Below are 21,109 nucleotides of genomic sequence, written 5' to 3'. Positions count from 1 at the left end.
TATACTGCCCTTCATCATTAGATCTCAGGGCGGTTCACAGCAGAACATACAAAATAAAAAAGCAAATAATTAGAATAAAACAGCAAAGCAACAACCACCACCACCCTTTCCACTCACACATTTAAAAGATTGTAGAATTTTAATCAGCCAAAGGCCTGGTTGGAGAGGAATGCTTTTGCCCGGCACCTAAAAATATATAATGAAGGCACGAGGTGAACCTCCCTGGAGAGAGCATTCCACAAATGGGGAGCCACTGCAGAAAAGGCCCCTTCTTTTGTTGCTATCCTTATGTGAAGGGCCTCAAATGATGAATGCAGAGTCCAGGGCGGTTTGTATGGGAGAGGTGGTCCTTGAGGGAGGGAGATCAGACGTTATCTGCCTTCCCTCCCTGCCCCATCTCTCCATCTGAAGTAAATGGCAAACAGTTTGTATCATGGTGTGTGTGTGTCAGAGGGTTGAGAGTGCATGTAGAAACGAGATCACCCTACAAAAGGTCACATTCACACTCATTGTTCTGTCCATTTTTTGCCTCTGCCCCCACCCTCCACTGGAAAGCAACCTGTCCAAAAGGAATGCAGTCCACAACCTGGGGGGGGGAGGAGAGAGATTCCTCACATCTGGCTTCCTGGAAGGTGAAGGAAGGAGCAGCTGCAGCAATCAGAGGACGAGCAGATGGCTGTTTATTGCCTCTATCTAGGTAGGTCTGCATATATATTTACAGGGAACTGTATTCAAATATGAACATTTGCATGATTTGAAATGGTACAGGCAGGTTTTCTTTGCACAAACTTTTGCATTTTCTTTCTGCACGGCGTACAGAATGAGCGTACGGCCGTTGAATGTTGTCTGAATGCGCTTGGCATCCCACACGCCTGGATTTGCATGGTGTCCTCAGCAGTGCCAAAGCCTGAAGAATATGCCTCTTTCCCCCATTTCAAAACTTAATGGCCTGTGGACTGTGTTTTCTCCAAAGGAGAGCATCCATCGCAGCGCACTAAATCTCTGCCACACAACTGGAAAGCTGCCTTTTGCTCAAGCCTGGCTCTAGAATGGGAATTATTTAGGTCAAAGTCAAAGTGTATTTTAACTTGCTAACTCTATTTCTTCCTTAATTAGTGGCAAGAGCCATGCTGATCCAAAGCAATAAACTTCTCTCCAATGGTTTATCTATCCCAAATACATCTCCTTCCCATTTTTATGGGTGCTCTGTTGCACGTGTGAAGCTGAAGAGGGAACGGAGTATTCCCTTCCGGCCATTAATGGAAGACACTAAATATCCTTTTCAGCCTGATTTCAACAGTTTTGCAGTCCATTTGCATGGTAAATTTTGCCAGCGTTAAGAACATTCTTGCTTCAAAGAGCTGGGACTGGAGAAAGATACAGTCTATATACTTCATTTGGTGGATGTAATGACACTTCTCCCCCATTTCCCCACAACTTTGAGAATGCTCAGAGGCATTTTGTGGTTTGCCTTCTGTGACTCAAGAGTGGTTCACACAACCCACTCCTTTTGTTTTGGGTCAGAATAATAGAATTGTAGCATTGGAATGGACCCCAAGGGTCATCTAGTCCAACGCCCTGCAATGCAGGAATCTCAGCTAAAGCATCCACGACAGAGGGCCATCCAACCTCTGCTTAAAAATCTCCAAAGAAGGAGAGTCCATAACCTCCCGAATGAGTCCGTTCCACTGTCAAACAGTTCTTGCAGTCAGAAAGTTCTTCTTGAGGTTTAGTCAGAATCTCCTTTCTTTGTAACTTGAAGCCTTCTATTGTTTTAAAAGGTTGGATCATTCTCCCTGCAACTTTGCACCCTCCAGTTCTTTTGGACTACAAATCCCATCAGTACTAGCCAGCAAGTACAGGTCATCACAGTTGCACATCAGCTTGTGTGCGTGTGTGTTATGTACTGAGCTGAATCCTAGAACAATAGGATCCAGAATGCAGCAGTCTGATTGGTCCGCAGGAGCCACCCAATCCAGCTGCAGGTGGAAGTGAATCAGCAACCTGACTGGCCTGCAGGAGCAGCCAATCAGGCTTCTGGAGGAAGTGAATCCGCAACCTGATTGGCCTACAGGAGCAGCCTGGAATTAGCCAATCACGCGGGGGCCATTGTGTAAATAATGTATATATAAATAGAAGTTTTGGGGAAAGTTTCATTCATTGCTACTACGAGCTGAATAAAGAGCATAAAATTCACACTCGACTCCGAGTATATTTCAGTGTGTTTTAAGTCCTCACATTCTGTCTGATTTACCATTTGGCCTTTAAGCTTCTGCCTTTCCTGATCAAGTCCCTCCTTTTTTGCAAGCAGTTTCCCCTAATATAATGCAGTTCATATGTTATTTTCACTAGCATGTGGTATTTTGGCTTTGTCCTAATATATACATTTTTGCACACGTCTCAAAATTCAGTATTGTACATATTGTTCTCAGCATTGTAAAATTAGGCAGTTTGCGAATTGAACTAAATTGCCTCCCCATCAGTGCACAAGATTCTACCACATGAAGTACAAGAACTGGTCTGCCTGAAGGAAATCAAGGAAAAAAGCACTCCTGTGAAGTTGTTGGGAGATGGGGAAAGCAGGTCACTGATCTCCCTGAATTAAACAGTTGATTATCCACAAGGAGAACCAGTGTGGTGTAAGTGGTTAGAGTCATAGCTGTCAACGTTTCACCTTTTTTTAAGGGAAATTCCCTTATTCCGAATAGGATTCCTCGCAAGAAAAGGGAAAAGTTGACAGCTATGGATAAAGTGTCAGACTAGGACCTGCAAGACCTGCCTTCAAATCCCTCCTTGACCATGAAGTTGCTGGGTAACCTTGAGCCAATTGCTGCCTCACAGGGTTGTTTTGGGAATTAAGCGAGGAGGGAGAGAACCCTGTAGGCCACCTTAAGCTCCTTGGAGGAACGGTGGGATAGAAATGCAGTGAAATGAACCAGAGGACTCATCTCTATGTGGCAGTCAGATAGAGCTATGAGCAGATATCAAAAGAGAGTTCTCTTTTTCCTATGAAGAAGAGGGGTGGTGGCTGGGGGAGGTAAAACTTTAAAATGTGAAGCCAGAACTTGACCTCAGAAGGCAACACAGTAAGGAAACATCACATTATGTGGAAAGAAAACCTCCCCTCTGCTGACGTTAAAGCCACTCAGTATTTATCACCAAGTTGCCGTGTCATAGCAACTTGCAAAAGACAGCACATCATGTAGGGTGACTTTTTTCCCCTTTGAAATAATTAATGAGCGGAGAGCTGTCATCTTGGTGTCCTGATTCAAGGAGGAGAGAAGTCATAATTCAGAAGGAGGGCAAACTGGATATATACAGTTCCCTTCCCTCACTGCTGACATCCATAAATGACAGCATTAATTGCTCATCAAACATACAGAAGATCTTACTGTATGCATTTTGGACAGCCCTCAGCTGTCAGAAATTGACACCTGCCAGGATTGGTTCCCTGAACTCCGAGCTTATTTATTTCCTGAGGTGACAGGAGTCCGTGAAATTGACTAAGCCGGGCTGATGGTTATACACGAGAATGGAATGCTCTGAACAGAGGATGGTGTGCGATAGGTAACAGGTTGCAATTGCCACATAGCTTTGGAACTCCCTTCCTGAAGAAGTTAAGCTGGCCTGCTGGCCTTATGCCGGCAGGTGATGACATTTCTATTCCAACAGGCCTTTGGGAACTGATAGTTTTTGTGAAAATGGCTGGTGCTGTGATGCTTTAATTGCTGTTGTCTGTGTTTTAAATGGACCTTCTAAATATTTTAATTCTATTACTGTTTAATTACATTTTAATCATGGTTTTTTCTATGTTTTTAGCTCATTCTATTTTATCTGTGTAAGCCACCTTGAGTCCTGGACTGGGGACAGGGCAGCATATAAATATAAATATAAATATAAGCTTTGGGTGGTCAACCAGATAAAGTGAGAATTGGTAAAAGGTATAGCTTAAAATAATAATAATAATAATAATAATAATAATAATAATAATAATAATAATAATAATAATAATAAATTTATTATACCCCACTCATCTGGCTGGGTTTCCCCAGCAGCCACTCTAGACGGCTTCCAACAGAACACTAAAATACAATAACCTACTAAACATTAAAAGCTTCCCTAAACGGGGCTGCCTTCAGATGTTCTAAAAGTTTGGTAGTTATTTTTCTCTTTGACATCTGGTGGGAGGGCATTCCACAGGGCGGGTGCCACTACCGAGAAGGCCCTCTGCCTGGTTCTCTGCCTGGTTCACTTGGCTTCTCATAGCGAGGGAACTGCCAGAAGGCCCTCGGCGCTGGACCTCAGTGTCCAGGCAGAACGATGGAGGTGGAGACGCTCCTTCAAGTGTACTGGACCGAGGCCATTTAACGTAAGCCCTGCTGTTTGTCCACTTCTGGTAACGAGACACCACCACACCAGTTAAATCTCCATAGAGACTGCACTCACCCTCCAGCAGTCTCACAGTTATGGGAAGCCGGTGCCTTGTGTGTGTGTTTTAATGAGTGTTTTCCCAAGACCAGCGTGTACCTTTACTCGATCTCTCTCCCCACCACCACCACCAACCTCTTTTTTTTTGCATTTGTGTGTTTGTAAGATGGGCTTCTCCACCTGCCTTGTGTTGAGGTGCGCACCCAACAACTCCCTTTCCTAAAGTAAAGCATGAAATCCCCCTCCAAAAAAAAGTGTCCCCAGATTCCTTGAAAAAAATCTGCTAGCCATAATGTAGGTACAACAACCTCCATGATTCTAAAGCTCCTTTAAAGCCATCCAAGTTGATGGCCATCACTACTTGTCATGGGAGCAGATTTCCAAAGTTCCCTGTGAAGAGGGATCAAATATCAAACCACTTTGAGAATTGTAGCTCTGAGAGGTGAACAGGAGTCTCTTGGCACCCTTAACAAACTACAGCTCCGAGGATTATTTGGGGGAAGCTATGACTGTTAAGTGGTATAACAGTGCTTTAAACATATGGCATGGAGGGTCTCTAGCTAAGTTGCTCTTGGATTGTTTTACAGCCTTAATTAATGTGCTATACCAGCTTACTTAACGGTGCTCTGAGGATTGGTTTTGCAAATATCAAAGGGCATCTAGCAAACTCGGAAGACTGTATGGGAACATTCCCAGGGAAATCAGATTTTGTTCCTTGATTGGCCTGAATTAACTCTCCTCTTCCCACTCCTAACTCCCAGATTATCACTCACTCTTCTTTTTTTCTTTGATAAATGGTGTCCCCTACTGGTTTGATAAAACATATATAAATCACTAGACTCCTGGGGTCTTTCTACAGGATCCTGAAAGCACACTGCTACTGGCTGCCTAGGGGGCACCTCCTCTGTAGACTCAGAACCCACCTTCAGTCCCAAGCTTCAAAAAGGAACATAGTTTTCGTTCCTGCTACTCCTTTTTCTTTCTCCGCAGTGTGCTTTCAGGATCCTGTAGAAAGACCTTGGTAGTACATTGTGCAGCTCCCTCGCAAACAGCTACATCCATTTTAGACCCCCCCTTCTTATAATTCCTTCTAGATCTTTATTCTTTTCATTATTTGCATCCCTCACAATCGGCAACAAATGGTGGCAGAAGTATTGGTTACATAAGGTTACCACCTCATGGAATCGTAGAGTCATCTCATCCAACCCTCTTTATCACAGCTAAAGAATCCCTGAGCGATGACCATCCCACCTCTTTTTTAAAAACCTGCAATGAAGGAGAGTCCACCATCTGTTCCATCTCACCCCATATAACCCTGCCCAAAAACTGTGCTAAGGGGTGAACTAGGAACCGGTCATTTAACTGTTATAGCTGCAGCACTCTGGAATTAGTTACCAATTGAACTTAGACTGGCATCTATATTGAATACAGTCGTACCTCGGGTTACAGATGCTTCAGGTTGTGGTTTTTGGGTTGTGCACTGCGCCAAACCTGGAAGTATCAGAATGGGTTACTTACAGGTTTCGGCGCTCGCACATGTACAGAAACACCGAATCACAACCCCGCGTGTGCAGACGCAGCGCTGAGGGTTGCGAACTTGCCTCCTGCACGGATCATGTTCGCAACCTGAGCGTCCACTGTAGTTAGTTAGTTAGTTATTTTCTATACTGCCCTTCATCCAAGGATCATGGGGCAGTTTACAATATGAAAACACATAACACAGCAACAAACTAAACAATACCCTCCCTGCAGTTTAAAAGGCCATAGAGATTGTTGAATTAGCCAAGGCCTGGGAGAAGAGGAAAGTTTTTGCCTGGTGTCTAAAAATATGTAAGAAAGACTCCAGGTGAGCCTCCCCGGGGAGAGCATTCCTTAAGCAGGGAGCCACCACAGAAAAGACCCGTTCTCGTGCTGCCACCCTCCGGACCTCTCATGGAGGAGGCACATGAAGAAAGCCGTCCAACGATGATTGCAGGGTCTGGGGCAGTTCATATGGAGAGAGGTGGCCCTTGAGGAATTGCAGTCCTGAACTGTTTATAGCTATTAAAGCCATTTTACCTGAAAGACTGTCTTCCTGAGAGCCAGTTTGGTGTAGTGGTTAGGAGCGGTGGGCTCGTAATCTGGTGAACCGGGTTCGCGTCCCTGCTCCTCTACATGCAGCTGCTGGGTGACCTTGGGCTAGGCACACTTCTCTGAAGTCTCTCAGCCTCACTCACCTCACAGTGTTTGTTGTTGGGGAGGAAGGGAAAGGAGATTGTTAGCCACTTTGAGACTCCTTAGGGTAGTGATAAAGTAGGATATCAAATCGAAACGCTTCTTCTTCCTTTCCACTACCTGGTAACAAGTAGATGATTATGATTATCAGCTGGCTTTTTCACTAGTAGCACCAATGTTGTGGAATGCTCTCTCTGCTGAAATACAAAAGGCGCCATTGGTATTAGTGTTCTACCAGTTCTTAAAGATGCACTTGTTTAGGCAAGCATTCCCCTGATCTCCTGACCCCAACCTTCTGTTTTAATGGCTGTTTTAATTGCTGTTTTAATTGTGCTCTTTTAATGGCCTTGTTTTATGGCACATTTTAATTGTGGATGTTTATTTTCATGTTTCAACAGAATTTTGATTTATTGTGTATTTTAATTATGTGTATCCCCCCCCCCCCACGTAATTGGGTTTATACTTGTAAACTGCCCAGAAGCCACTTTGGAAATTAAGAACCAAATAAATTTAACAATCACCACTGTCATATTTTTTGGTTCAAGAAGAATTTCCCTGAAGTGTGACTGGGTCATGTTATGGAATAACGATTGTACAGTTGTAGAAATTGTTTTTTTGGTTTCAGTTTTCTGAGTTTGCAACCTTTTAAAATTTAGTTTAATTGTATTGCACTCTGCGTCAGTGGTGAAATGGTTTATAAATCTGCAACCGAATCAATAAAATAAGTGTGTTCCATCTTAGGTTAGGCTGAGATGCACTGATGGACACCTACCAGCTGAAGGCTATTATGAAAGCACATTTTTAGACATTTCACAGTACCACCACCCTACACAAGTGAATTTTCAGATAAATAGCACACAATAGATAAACAGCTAGGGCAAGTAGCCTTGTTCAGGGGGCAGGAAACATGCTGCTGTTCTCTAGAATGCCACATGACACTGTGTAGTAGTCAAAACTGCATACAAACAATCTGCATATTGGGAGAAATTCACACAAAAATGCTGATGAGGATTTTTAAATTTTATTTTAAAACAAGATTAAAAATCGCAAACTGCTGTGCAAATGTAAAGAACCAACGTTAAGACTGTAAAAATGAAAAACTTAAGTTGACAGATTTGTCCATCCGTCATTACCATGTGGAATAAGCTCTAATCGTTAACATTTTCCACACAGTTACGTTCTCAGGTTTGCAATTGTGGAGAGAAAGGGCTCTTTATACGTGTGAACTGTGAGGAAATTTGGGGTTCTCTTCCTTGTAAAAGGAATGTGTAGGGAATGTGTGAACCTCAATCCAAGAGGCAAACGTAGATCTAGTGAGTCTGTTGAAAACTTTCTTCCGCCCCATTCAAACACTCAAGGAGGCCCACTTCAGAAACCAGTTTGGCAGGAATGCTGGCGAGGAAAGATCAAGCAGTCCTGCAAACATGTTTGATTTCCTCCAAGTAAATCCATCTGGGATAGAATCTTAGGTGGAGGGCTTTTTGCTAAGATCTTGTTCTTAAGCCATTTTGCTTCTCAGATCATTCTCATTTATCAAATTGCAACAGAACCCCCTCCAAAGAATCCCAGAGAAAGTCCTGGGTGCAGATTCCCAAAGACAATAAGAGTTCAAAACTGTAATGGGGATATTTAAATCTCTCATCAGGCTCAGGGACATTACTCAATGATTGCAACCACTTTCCAGAAACAGTTGGGAGACATTTTTGTTCCAACTAGCTTCCCCAGATGAATGACTGTATCTGTGCTGTGGGTGTCCATTTTCTGTTTTTGAATTAGTGAATCTGTTCACTCCAAGCACTGCATTTATTATACAGGTCACATTAAGGAAAGACATACCAGGAGTCTTTTGAAGAGGTATCACTGGATAATAATTTATCCCAAAAGGGAAGTTGGGAGCAAAAAAGAGAGAGAGAGAGGCAGGAAGCAGCCCAGAATTCAAGCTGGTTCACCCGGCCAAAGTCCTCTGCCTTTTCAGCAACGCCAGAGTCCCCCTCAAAAAGCCATTCATGTTAATTAGAGTTTTGTAAAAGGAGAAATCCCCTCCCCCCAAAAAAGATGTCAAATTTTATCTGGAGTGTTAGTGATGGATGGATGGAGTGAGGCTTTTGGGCCTCTTAATTGGGTCTGTTTGTTCAAGCGCCACAAACGCTTTTGACACGAAATGTTCTAATAACCCGGCAGCACAGGTGGCCCATGTTCCTGACAGGCCCGGTCTTCATGTCCGTTCCGTTCAGGGTCCGCACGACTGAACAGACGGCTTTGGGCCTTACAGTCATTAACCCTCATGTTCTCAGCCGGTCGCCTAGCAACCAATTTAAGTAGCCAGGATCTGTTAACATCCGTACCAGAAATCCACACAAATAAAAAAGCGGTTCTGGGGTAGACTGGATTTTATCGACATAGATCTCATGAGGGTTTGGTGTGGCTTTTTTCTTCCTGATTAACTATGTGGGCTGAGTGAGAGACAGTCAGCAAAAACCTCCCACTTTTGACACTGTATTCAAACACTACTGAAGATCTCTGCACATGTTTCTAGAAGTTCAGTTTGGCTTAGCTGGTCTAAACATCAAGAATGCAGTGTAAAGGTTATCAGGGCAACCTATAAAACAAAGATACCCACAATTTGAATGCACACAAGTTGTGGTGCTTTCATTTATTTTATTTATTTCATAAAATTTGTGTGCTGCTTGATAGTATAACACACAAAAGATCAAAGCAGTTTACGAAAAAGATAAAACAATAAAAGTATCACTAAGAGAAATCAACAACAATAATTGGGTCATTCCATATCAAGTGATCCAATTTTTTTTACCCCATGTCATCCAATTTTCTTAATATTTTGTAGACTTGTTGAATGATCAAAACTAAGTTTAAATTTGAATTTTGTATCTCATCCTGTTTGTGAGTTATGAGGATTTGAATTTTTTTTTTTTTATTGACAATTTTGGCCTCGCCAGAATTGAGATACATCAAAACTAAAGACACCAATTTCTTCAGAACTTCATGAGCTTTAATCTTATATGTCAAATTTTAAAATTTAAGTTACAAAATTTAAAAAGTGATTTCAAAAACATGTATTGATTTTAACATTTCTAAGAGCTATCTGCAAAATTTCATCTAGGAATCTCAATAGAATCACATTTTTGAAATATATTTTGTACATACACGTCTGCCTTATTGGGTTCTATTTAGGATAAATGGGTCTTCTTGGAGTAAAATAGAATAAACAAGACTTCAAACTATAATACCAGTTACTTCAGGCATTTCTTCAAAAAGTCCTTCAGACGTATCTGAAAAGCTAGTCAGGCTTTTCTTTCAAAAATGTGTTCCAAAGCCAAGTGATAGCTTGCTATTGCATGTTAAAATTAACACTTAAAATACTTATTGTTAATCTACCTATGACCTTATGAACATTACCCCATGAACAACAAAATACATATCAAACAAAGGATGACACTGCAGAAACTCTTTAACTGCTGCCAAGATAACATCCCTTCTATCCAAAAAAGAAGAGGGAAAGTGATGAAGGGAACAGAAGGATTTCAATGCTTTGTTCCATCTACATCCATTCTAACCGAAAATGTGACCATTTCCTACCTCCCCACTCCTATAAACCTCTTGAAGACATGGGGTCGACTTAGTAGAGACATCTTTGCTGCATGCCTTCCACGTGCAACCTCTCAGGACCTGCAAGGCTTCCTCTCATTGTCTTTGGCGCTCCTCAGAGCGAGGGAGAGATGATTGATGGTTCGGAGACATTTCCATGTTATGTATTATTGACACTTTTAAACCTTGGCTTTATTGCTAACTCTTAAATTGTAGTTGTTTTTCGTTGCCCGTGCAATAAATGAAAAGGCAAAGCAGCGAGATCGCACCGATTAGGAGCAGATAGCAGCTTGTATTACACATGCAAATAGGGGTGTTAATCGTTCATTAAGCAACCCTAAATTAAATATATATTTATTTTGTTGGGACAAGCTGTACCCTGAATTGCAAAAGGAGCGGGCGAGATAACAATCTTGGAGCAGCATCTGGAAGGGGGGAGGGGAGGGAAGAAAGTTGCTGTTTTATCTAATCTGATGTTTTGCAACCTGTTACCTCACTCACTGCCAAAGCTGGCTGCTCATAGAAAGCAGGCAATTAATCATCCAGGGCTGATTGTTTTTGAATAGCAGTCTCTGATGCTTTGGGAAATGAGGAAAGCCCGCTTATGAATTTGTCACCTTTGTAACCCAGCTATTTCTTCACCAAGCATTGGTGATTGGGATGTTGCTGTATGTCATTCTAACAACAATCCTGGGAGGTAGGCTCTTGTTTATTCACAGGCCAGAACAGAACTGAACTGAAGGGTTCAGCAAGCCAGCTTATATAGAGCTCCACTAGAACGCAACAGTAACCATTTTCTGTAACTATCCAATCGCTGAACGTCACTTTCGATCTCTTATTTGCATATGTGGACCTGAACTATCTACAGTATCCCCCTGCTGGCCCAGGGTGAGAACTTCAGTACATAACAAATAAAATAAAGAGGAAAATGTCAAGATGACATCCCCACTCCCCAACCTGCGTAGCAGCTGAACCTTCCTTTAACATGGAGGACAGAACATCTTCCACTGTACCTGAGAACCACAGGCTAGTTAGAAGGTGCAGGATAGGGTATTTATTACGGTGGTACCTCGGGTTAAGAACTTAATTCGTTCTGGAGGTATGTTCTTAACCTGAAACTGCTCTTAACCTGAAGCACCACTTTAGCTAATGGAGCCTCCCGCTGCTGCTGTGCGATTTCTGTTCTCATCCTGAAGCAAAGTTCTTAACCTGAGGTATTATTTCAGGGTTAGTGGAGTCTGTAACCTGAAGTGTCTGTAACCTGAAGCATCTGTAACCCGAAGTAACATTGTATTATAAATCAGGGGTCAGCAAACTTTTTCAGCAGGGGGCCGCTCCACTGTCCCTCAGACCTTGTGGGGGGCCGGACTATATTTTTTTTAGGGGGGGATGAACAAATTCCTATGCCCCACAAATAACCCAGAGATGTATTTTAAATAAAAGCACACATTCTACTCAGGTAAAAACACCAGGCCCCACAAATAACCCAGAGATGCATTTTAAATAAAATGACACATTCTACTCATGTAAAAACACGCTGATTCCCGGATTTAGGAGGCGACTGGGCTGGATCTGGCCCCCGGGCCTTAATTTGCCTACCCATGTTATAAATAATAAAGCTGGATAATGAAGCTGGATAATGAAGTCCCTTACCCCTGCTCTACAATGACTATAGCTCCAACTCCTGGGAAAGTGAGGACTTTTAACTAACTGCCTTGTTTTCCCACTAACATTCAAGGCCGGCCCTATCATTAAGCAGAGTGAAGCAACTGCCTCAGGTGGCAGATGCTCAGGGGCAGCCCCTGACTCTTCCTCCTGAGCCTCTGGTAATTGCCTTCTGATGCCACATGGCCTCTCCTATGCCCCCCCCCCCCCAAAAAAAAATTCAGCCTGCTGCCTCCAGTGTGTTGGAGGATTTTACCCCATCAGAAGTATTAGATTCAACTGCTGGCCCAGGCAGCTTCTGTGTGTAGACTTGGTAAGGAGCACTGAAAGTAGGTCCTTAAATTTTGCTCCATGGAGCTACTGTTGGCAAGCGGAAACAAACCAGAGTCGCATCAGAAGTAAAATAAAGTGGAAAGATTTGTTTAAATTGAAACAAAGAAATGGTGAAAATATATAATCTCTTCCATTACTAAAAATATATAAAAAGAATGCATGAATGAAATGTAAGAGTGCATATTATAAATGGAAAACGAGATCAGATTGGCGAATAAAAATAATTAACCTTTAAGTAAGTAAGTAACCCAACAGTTGCCAATAAAGCATGCATATTCCTAAGCCCTAAATTGCATCCTCCTAAAACTTCCACCAGTCCAAACTAGTTGAAAGCTTACTAAATTCCAGCCTTATAGCAATTTAACAAAGATCAGGAGTGGGAGTGGATTATAACTGCCAATCCAAGCAGGGATCTGAGGAACTGGCTTCTGTAGGCTCAAAGGGAAAGTTGGGGATGAATCATCCAGGATCCATTGTAAAGGATCCAGAAGGATCCGAGGGGAAAATAAGTTCAGTTTAAAAATAAGGAGAAATGTTTAAAACTGGATGTCTGAACCTCAGAAGGGAATACAGTGGTACCTCGGGTTAAGTACTTAATTCGTTCCGGAGGTCCGTACTTAACCTGTTCTTAACCTGAAGCACCACTTTAGCTAATGGGACCTCCCGCTGATGCCGCACTGCCGGAGCACGATTTCTGTTCTCATCCTGAAGCAAAGTTCTTGACCTGAAGCACTATTTCTGGGTTAGCAGAGTCTGCCTCTCACATTCCAGACAGAAAAGCATTTCTGCCCTCAAGACAGGCATTCAGGACTACTACATCCATGAGCCAAAGCTTCTGGGTTCAACATTTCTCTTCCATTCCACTCCACAGCTTTGTAGGGTGATTATCTTCACCCTGTGTGCAGATTTTCCCCCAAAACTGACCTCCCTGAAAGGCTCCACCTCCTCATTTGTCTCAGGTAACAAAATGTCCTGGGCCAATCCTCTTGACATGGCTCCTGGGACAGTATCTCAGTGTCCTTCATTCAGTCCCATCAAGGTGAGTTGAACACACACTTCGCTCTCTTCATCTGAAACTAACAGGACTTAAAAGTGGACAAATGAAACTTTTTTATTATCGCTCTCTCACTCTCTGTTATGTATTTAAGTCCTCACCCTGGTCATCAGAGGTATTGTGTATATAGTTTTCACTCAGGTCCCCATCAGCTAATTTAGGCAGGAAACCCTGGGATGTTGTTGTTACAGTGTTGACAGCCGGTGTTATGTACTGAGTTGAATAGGATCCAAAATGCAGTAGTCTGATTGGTCCTAGAACAATAGGATTCAGAATGCAGCAGTCTGATTGGTCCTAGAACAATAGGATCCAGAATGCCGCAGTTTGATTGGTCCACAGGAGCCACCCAATCCAGCTCCAGGTGGAAGTGAATCCGCAACCTGATTGGCCTACAGGTGAATCCCGGAATTAGCCAATCACGTGGGGCCCATTGTGTAAATAATGTATATAAAGCAGACATTCTGGGGGAACTTTCATTCCTCCTCACCACTATGAGCTGAATAAAGAGCATGAAATCCACTCTCGACTCCGAGTGTATTTCAGCCGGCTGCCTATAAAAGCAGGCCGGCTGAGCTGTTCAGTTCAGTTCAGTTCCAGCTTACTATAAAGAACCACTTGGAGAAATCTCTGTGTCATCTGCTTTGTCACCCACTACCTAATATTCTCATAACCCTAGAACTCATGGACATCCAATGAAGCTGAATGTTGGAAGATTCAGGGCAGACAAAAGGAAGTACTTCTTCATTGAAGTGTGTAATTGAACTGTGGAACTCATTTCCACAGGAGGCAGTGATGACCCCAGTGTAGATGGCTTTACAAGAGGATTGGAAAAATTAATGAAGAAGAGGGCCATCAATGGCTACCAGCCATGAGGTGGTCGAGAGCCAGTGTGGTGTAGTGGTTAAGAGCGGTAGTCTTGCAATCTGGGGAACCGGGTTCGCGCCTCCGCTCCTCCACATGCAGCTGCCAGTCACACTTCTCTGAAGTCTCTCAGCCTCACTCACCTCACAGTGTTTGTTGTGGGGGAGGAAGGGAAAGGAGAATGTTAGCCACTTTGAGACTCCTTAGGGTGGTGATAAAGTGGGATATCAAATCCAAACTCTTCTTCTTCCGTTGGAGACAGCAGTGCTCCTGAAAACCATCTTCTGGAAGCTACAGGAGGGGAGAGAGCTCTTGTGCTCAAATCCTGCTTGCTGGTTTTCCACAGGCATGTGGTCGGCCACTGTGAAAAGAGGGTGCTGGACGAGATGAGCCATTGGCCTGATCCAGCTGCCTCATCATATGGTCTTTTCTTCCTATAATATTGTTAATAGAAGCCCAAAAAAACTTTGCAGCCAGGAACTGAAGGCAGTTTACTCTCCAACACCCAGAGAAAGGCTTTAGCCGAAACATGGCAGGGTTAGTGGAGCGAGTGCCTGCAAAGTCACGCATTAAATAAAGCTGTTCCTTTTCATTCAAGGTAGCTACTGTCTAACAGTACATAATTAATATCGACTTGAAAGGCAGACTTCCCAAGGGAACCTAAACAAGTGCTGATGCTACACGCCGATAAAAGGAACAATCTGGGTATCTGATGGTCTGTTTATGCCATAACCTAAATGAATATTTGTCAGTTCCAGTTGGAATCTCTTCTGTCTTCTGCACAAACTCTTGGCCTTGGAATAAGGGGGAACCTATGGAAGATGAAACAGGAAACTCTGTTGGGTTGGAACGAATCCAGCCTGCAGAAGAAACAGATGGTACCTGCTATTAAACCTTTGTCTTATTTATTGAAAGTATTTCTATACCATTTTTCATAGGAAAGTTTGCACAATGGTTTACAAGCAAGGTGCGGTGTCAAATCAACAAAATTAACAGTACAAAACTGCACCAGATAAAAACGTCGTAAAACATCAAAACCCAGGCAGCAGAACAGCATAATCTTCCCATAATTCAGAGTAGGGTAACTAGAGGTACCCTAAGCCTGGCTGTGTAAAAATGTAAAGATGTCTTAGCAATGATGCAACCAAGTATCCCAAATGGTATATGTACCAAATTGCCCAATAGCAGGGAAGGAGAAAAGATAATGGGCAAGTCCATTGGAGAACATGAGAATGCAAAGTAATGAAAAGCTTTGATTATCAGCCCTGATCATAAAATGAAGAATGCTATTATGTCTTATTGTTTTCATTTTTAGCTTTGTAAAACTATAAAATCCAATAAAAATATTTAATATGAATAAAATGGATAATGGCTACAGAGCAACTTTGAACTGAACTGTTGTAAGGTGCATGAAGTCCCTATTTGGGCTGACAGAAAAATTGGCAGCGGAATCCCTGCTGCAGGGGGGCCTGGTCAGGAGCCCAGCAACTCTGAGCACCAGCACCCCACAACAACCAGGGTCATTCCTCCTTCCAGGGAATTCTAAGAAATATACTGGGTGAGGAAAACACAATGGACCTCTAATAGAAATCTCATCACTTCATCAGTCTCAGAGGTAGTCACAGGAGCTATGTAAAGGGGTATAAAGTAAAGCTATGTTTACAGGGTAAAGAGGGTCTGAAACTCAGTAGGTAACAGCGCTGGAATCCTGTTGACTTCACAAACCTTTGGAACTAGACGACCTGAGCTGATCCTTCCTTCCTTCCTTCCTTCTAAGAAACCCAGCCAAATGAGGAAAGAACATGTTTTAATTAGCTGACGGCTGTAACGATAACAATGGAATCAAGTAAATGTGCTTAATTCCTAGCTTTTAATAAATTTAAATACAAAATTTACATGTTGCATCGCTGGCTAGCAAGCAAACTGGCAGAGCATTAAAGGGTTACAAATTTAGCTGGAATGAGCACAAATCCGATTTAATTTTTTTTGTTTTATGATTACAGCTAAGTAATAATCCCACAGGAGACAAAGTTCTTTTCTTCAAACTATGCCAACAAAGTTAGCTGGAGAAAACACACACACACACACACACACACACACACACACACACACACACACGAGACCTTAAGAAACTTAAGAATATATTTGAAATTTTAAGTATTCTTTTTAAAAAAATAATAATAATGAATTCACCCCACGACACAGGAAACAATAATCAGATGACCTCAGCTCCAAAAATATTCCACTGTAGTGGCTATGCCAGGTTGGAGAGTTCATGTGGAAAATAAAAAGCTTTTTAATGTCTCCAAGTATCAGTCATCACTTCCAGATACCTCTAAATACAGCCATTCATTTCACGCTGCAGGATATTGTATCGAAAAGCAAGGCAAGGCACAGCCAATCCAGCACCTTCCACTGCTAACTCACACACACAGCACACACAAGGACCTCTGGCTAAGTGTGTTTTTCCTATTTGGAACAGGGCTTCTTCAGTGCTGGAGAAAGATTTGTGGAGCGAGCGCTCCTCTTGGATAGGGAAATTATTCACAGCCCTCTGCAATGCAGTCCTAACATTCCATGAGAGCTACATGGCAGAGATGCTCCTAGTGATTCAGCAACCGCTTCCTTCTGTGATATGCATCAATCTTGTATGGATCAAAGCGATGCATAGCAATAGAGCCGGCCCTACCATTAGGCAGAGTGAGGAAGATGCTAGGGAGAAGGGCACGGCAGCAAGGTGTTAGGAAACAGAGCTGTGTGTGCCAGCACTCCCTAGGCTGGTGTGTTGACCCCACAGGTGCAGTGGAAAACTGACACACACCCCACCAGGGTAAAAAATAGTTCAGTAGAGAGGGGGTATTTGATTCAGTTCACATTTAAAGGCAAAACTACCAAATTCATACTTTCTTGAAACAATGCCGTTCTCTAGCTAAGCAATGTGTACAAAAATGCTCAGCTCTCACCTGTGGCTCCTAAAAGCTGTCAGCAGGTGACAGCAGCCACATCCCAGGAACGACTGTGACTTGCTGGCTAAACCAGGAGAGGCTAGTCAATGGGTCTCAAACCCTCAGTGAGTTAGGGACTTCCACTGCATGTGAAGACGGGATCTGGTAGATTGAGGGAAAGAGACCAATTGTGGGTCCAACAGTTAAGGAGGCAGTTTCTGCACTTGCTGTAGAGGGAAGTGGGGAGCAGATGGAGCTCATCAACCTGGGAAGGAGAACTCTGGTCCTAAACCTCTGCTGTCTTGAAGGATGTATTCGGGAGAAGAAACGGCTAAGGAGTAAAACCCTACACAAATCCAGAGTGGAGACCATAAGATGGTTGGGTGGCGCCTTGTATGCCTCCTTCCGGCAACTCCTGCAGCCAAGCTGGTTCCAAACGTATTGCTCGGCTTTCCTTTGGACCACATCAGCAAGGTTGAGGGTGTGGTTTTGTCATCTGGGCAGCCCAGGACCCCATACACACTCAGACCCTCCAAGTGTCCCTATTTTCCAAGGACGTCCCTGATTTAGAGAAGCCGCCCCAGTTTCTGATTTGATCCCGTAATGTCCCACTTCTCCTTAGGATGTTCCTATTTTCACTGGAGAAATGTTGGAGGGTATTGTAGAATGTCCCTATTTTCATGGGAGAAATGTTGGAGGGTATGCATATTGCCCAGGTTTTCACCTCAGGGAGGTCACTTCACTGCTGCTAACACCCTGGTGTTCGACTTCACCACCAGAGGCGCACTCCGTTGTCTTTCAAGACAGACAAATGCCAACAACATAAGGAGCGTGAGGCATGGCAACGGTTGGGACATCTTCACTGCTTCCATTCACTCCTGCAGCTCTTGTACCTTGGAATCATGACTTCTGGGCCCTGTGCTTGTTTGTTGAGCCTGCACTGCCATTAGCCTGAAAAAAGATCTCTTCTTTTGGGACATGAGAGTGGCAGGAACTTCTGGCCGGTGGGCCAGTACTGGTCCAGCAGGAGTTCTGATTTGGCACATGAAGTTTTGTTAAACCATGTCCACCTGTCAGAGGTGTGCGCACCTTGATGGGCAGGTTTGATATGCACAATGGAGCCCTGACCTGAGCAGGATTGAACCCCAGCTTACCACCTGACGGGTAGGAAATTGAGTCCTGCTTTCAGCTGCAGGTGCAGCCGATCCCTTCACTGAGCAGAACTGAACTCTCCTCACCCATCAGCTGAGCCCAAGGCAGTTCATTCCTGCCTTGGTTTGGCTGCATGTGCCAGTTCTCCATAGGGAACTGGCTCACATAGTCAATTCGTGCGCCAAACAATCCCTGTGCATGCCAGTCAATTTCTGCAGAAAGCACAACTGAACTCCCGCTCAGCTGATGCACAGAGAATTTAATACTGCTCAGTTTAGCTGCGGGCACAGTGAAAAATGTTGGAAGGCATGCTCATCTTCCTCAGCCCCTCCCCCCCCCATGCACATTGGGACAAGAACAATTGTGGACTACTTTACAAGGCTGCTATTAAGGATTGCTGCAAAAATGTGTGTGAGGCACTTTGAACTCTCCCCAAACACTATATAAACCACCCCCCCTCCACTAGGTAATAAAATCCAGCCACTGAAATCCAAATCTTTGGGAAAGGTGCTGAGTTGCAGATGTTTGCTTCCTCCGTGACATAAATGCTCATGTTTTAAAGTCTAGTTTACACAAGATAAGAGAGCGAACTTGGGCTGATGTTACTGAATTGTTGCCGGAGGCGCTGCGTGGATGTCAGAGCGCTACCAACTAGGCCTGGAAGCATTAGTTGATTACTCAGTGTGATTAACCAATTAATAGCTTGATTACAGAGTAAATATACAGCTCTGGCTAATTGGAACTGACAACCCACTGGGGGTCTTCGACTTCCACTGCTGGGGCTGACATGTTGCTTAATGCTCCACTTTCATACTGTGCTGCCTCCCACAGCCCGACTTGCACCCCTAACCTTTCTCCACCCCCTAATGAATAATTGTTTGTCTCCTAACATCTCTGAACATTCTTCACTGTGGCCTGCCTTGCCTCCACTTTGGTTTGGTTTCTGGAGTTTGTGAGCATGGAAGGGTTGAACAAGAAGCCTCAACAGTCAGGAAAGTATAACGTCAAGACCAAATTGTGCCAGATAATCTCGCCTGACCACAATGGCCTAATTTAAGGCCTTGGTTTCCCCTGTCTTTTAAGAAAGGCAGCTCAGAGCTTGCACTAGGGGAATGAAAAGAGGAAGTCAAGTGGAAGAGTTATTCTAATGCTGCCATCTTGTGGGGGGAATGGAACATGGAACCGTCTGGCATCTATGGTTTGTCTTCTTGCGAATTTTAGTGCCTGGTTGCTGCGAAAGTGTCTCCATCACTACGGTTTTGCCTGAAGGGGCTGCTCATCAGAGTCAGGGATTTGCAAAAGAACCGTAATGGCATTTTAATGGCTGTGAAAGTGACCCAAGGGCAATTCACCTGTGGTGTGTGTTTCAGATGAAGCTATCTGTTCCCTACAGATGGGCTACTCCAAAGCCCTGTCTGTGTGGCTGCCTTCACTGCGTTGGGCCCAGGAGGCAGGGCTCTCTCCCAACACTGTTGTCAATAGATTTCACTTTTGTAAAAGGTGGTGGGTGGGTGGGTGAGTGAGAGAGAAAGCTTCAATTGGTGCAATTATCCAAAGCTCTAACAACACCCAGCTGATGCTGGCTCTGGTCTTATCAAATGCTGATGGCCTAGCTTAAATTGAGATGCATTCTGGGTGGATAGTGGAGATGATGTCACCATTTGAATTCAATTGTTTGGAGGCCAGTCATCAAGCATTAGAGCACCAACTATTAATTTTAAGGAGAGAATGCCAATATTTGAAAAGTGAGCTACTCACTAAAAAACCTCCTCGCCAGTCGTCATACTCCAAGTTGAAAACTCTGTGTTTTGGGATAACCTCATTCCTTCTTGCTTTGATATGTGATCTCCTCATTCTGTCCTCATTCTGATCAGTTTCATGGGATTCCCCCTCCCCACTGGGTGCTTCCAGATGAGTGTTGATTGAGGAAAGGCAGCTTCTCAAGCATGTAATTTTTTTTTTGCAGAGCCTGTATTCCCCCCCTCCCTTTGCAAAATCTCAGCGACCCATTTGCAATTTAAGCCTGCACCTGGAAACACTCATTAGTAGTCAATAAAATTCTTCAGTAGGTGCTCTTGCTCAATTGAAAGATGAAAAATTACTTTTGCTGGACAGCTCTTGTCATGTCCTTTGCATTGCACTTGGCAAAACCGCTTTTAGCGGTCCAACAAGTTTCTTGCAGAACCCCCCAGGAAATGAACAAAGCCTTGGCAAAAAGAGCATGAAAGTGACCAAGTCCCATTTGGTTCAAGGAAGATTCCACACTAAAAATTCCCACGGATGGTGATGGGGCTCGTCCTTCATTATGAAGCTGTGCTTACCAAGTCCTTTGCGAAAAAGGGGAAAAAAAGGAGGGGAAGGGGAAACTATTTGTATAGTTAAGCTAAATCCTTTGCTGCACCAATGGCTGCGGACAAAATAGAAGGATTGTTCTGTATTGTTGTAGGGCGTTTTTTGTTGTTGTCGTTCTTGTTTTAACCAATAGAACATAGATGGGGAGGCGCTCTACCTAGAAGTTTCTACCATATGTATGAGGCAATCTGTAAAGTAATGTAAAGGTGAATTTGTTGTTCGTGCTCTGGTAGTTTTCCAGCTGCTATGTGGAAGTCTCCCCCCATCAGAGCACCACGCAAGGAAAACTAGCAGGTAAGAGCAAGCAAAGAGAACAGTAATTGAGTGAGGGGGGCAGCGGCTATTTTAATTAGCAGGTAACTTACTAAAAAAAAAGGCAAGGTTATTTATAAATATGCCTCCAGATCAAGAGAGTACAAGAGTGTGTAATTATAAATCAGAATTTTCACACTGACTCTTACACATCTTAGTGCTGATCGTTGCTAAAGTAATTATTCAC

The sequence above is a fragment of the Podarcis vaucheri genome (assembly GCF_965113315.1).
Source record: "Podarcis vaucheri genome assembly, chromosome: 14".
Lineage (NCBI taxonomy): Eukaryota > Metazoa > Chordata > Lepidosauria > Squamata > Lacertidae > Podarcis > Podarcis vaucheri.
Note: the sequence above shows the minus strand (reverse complement) of the source record.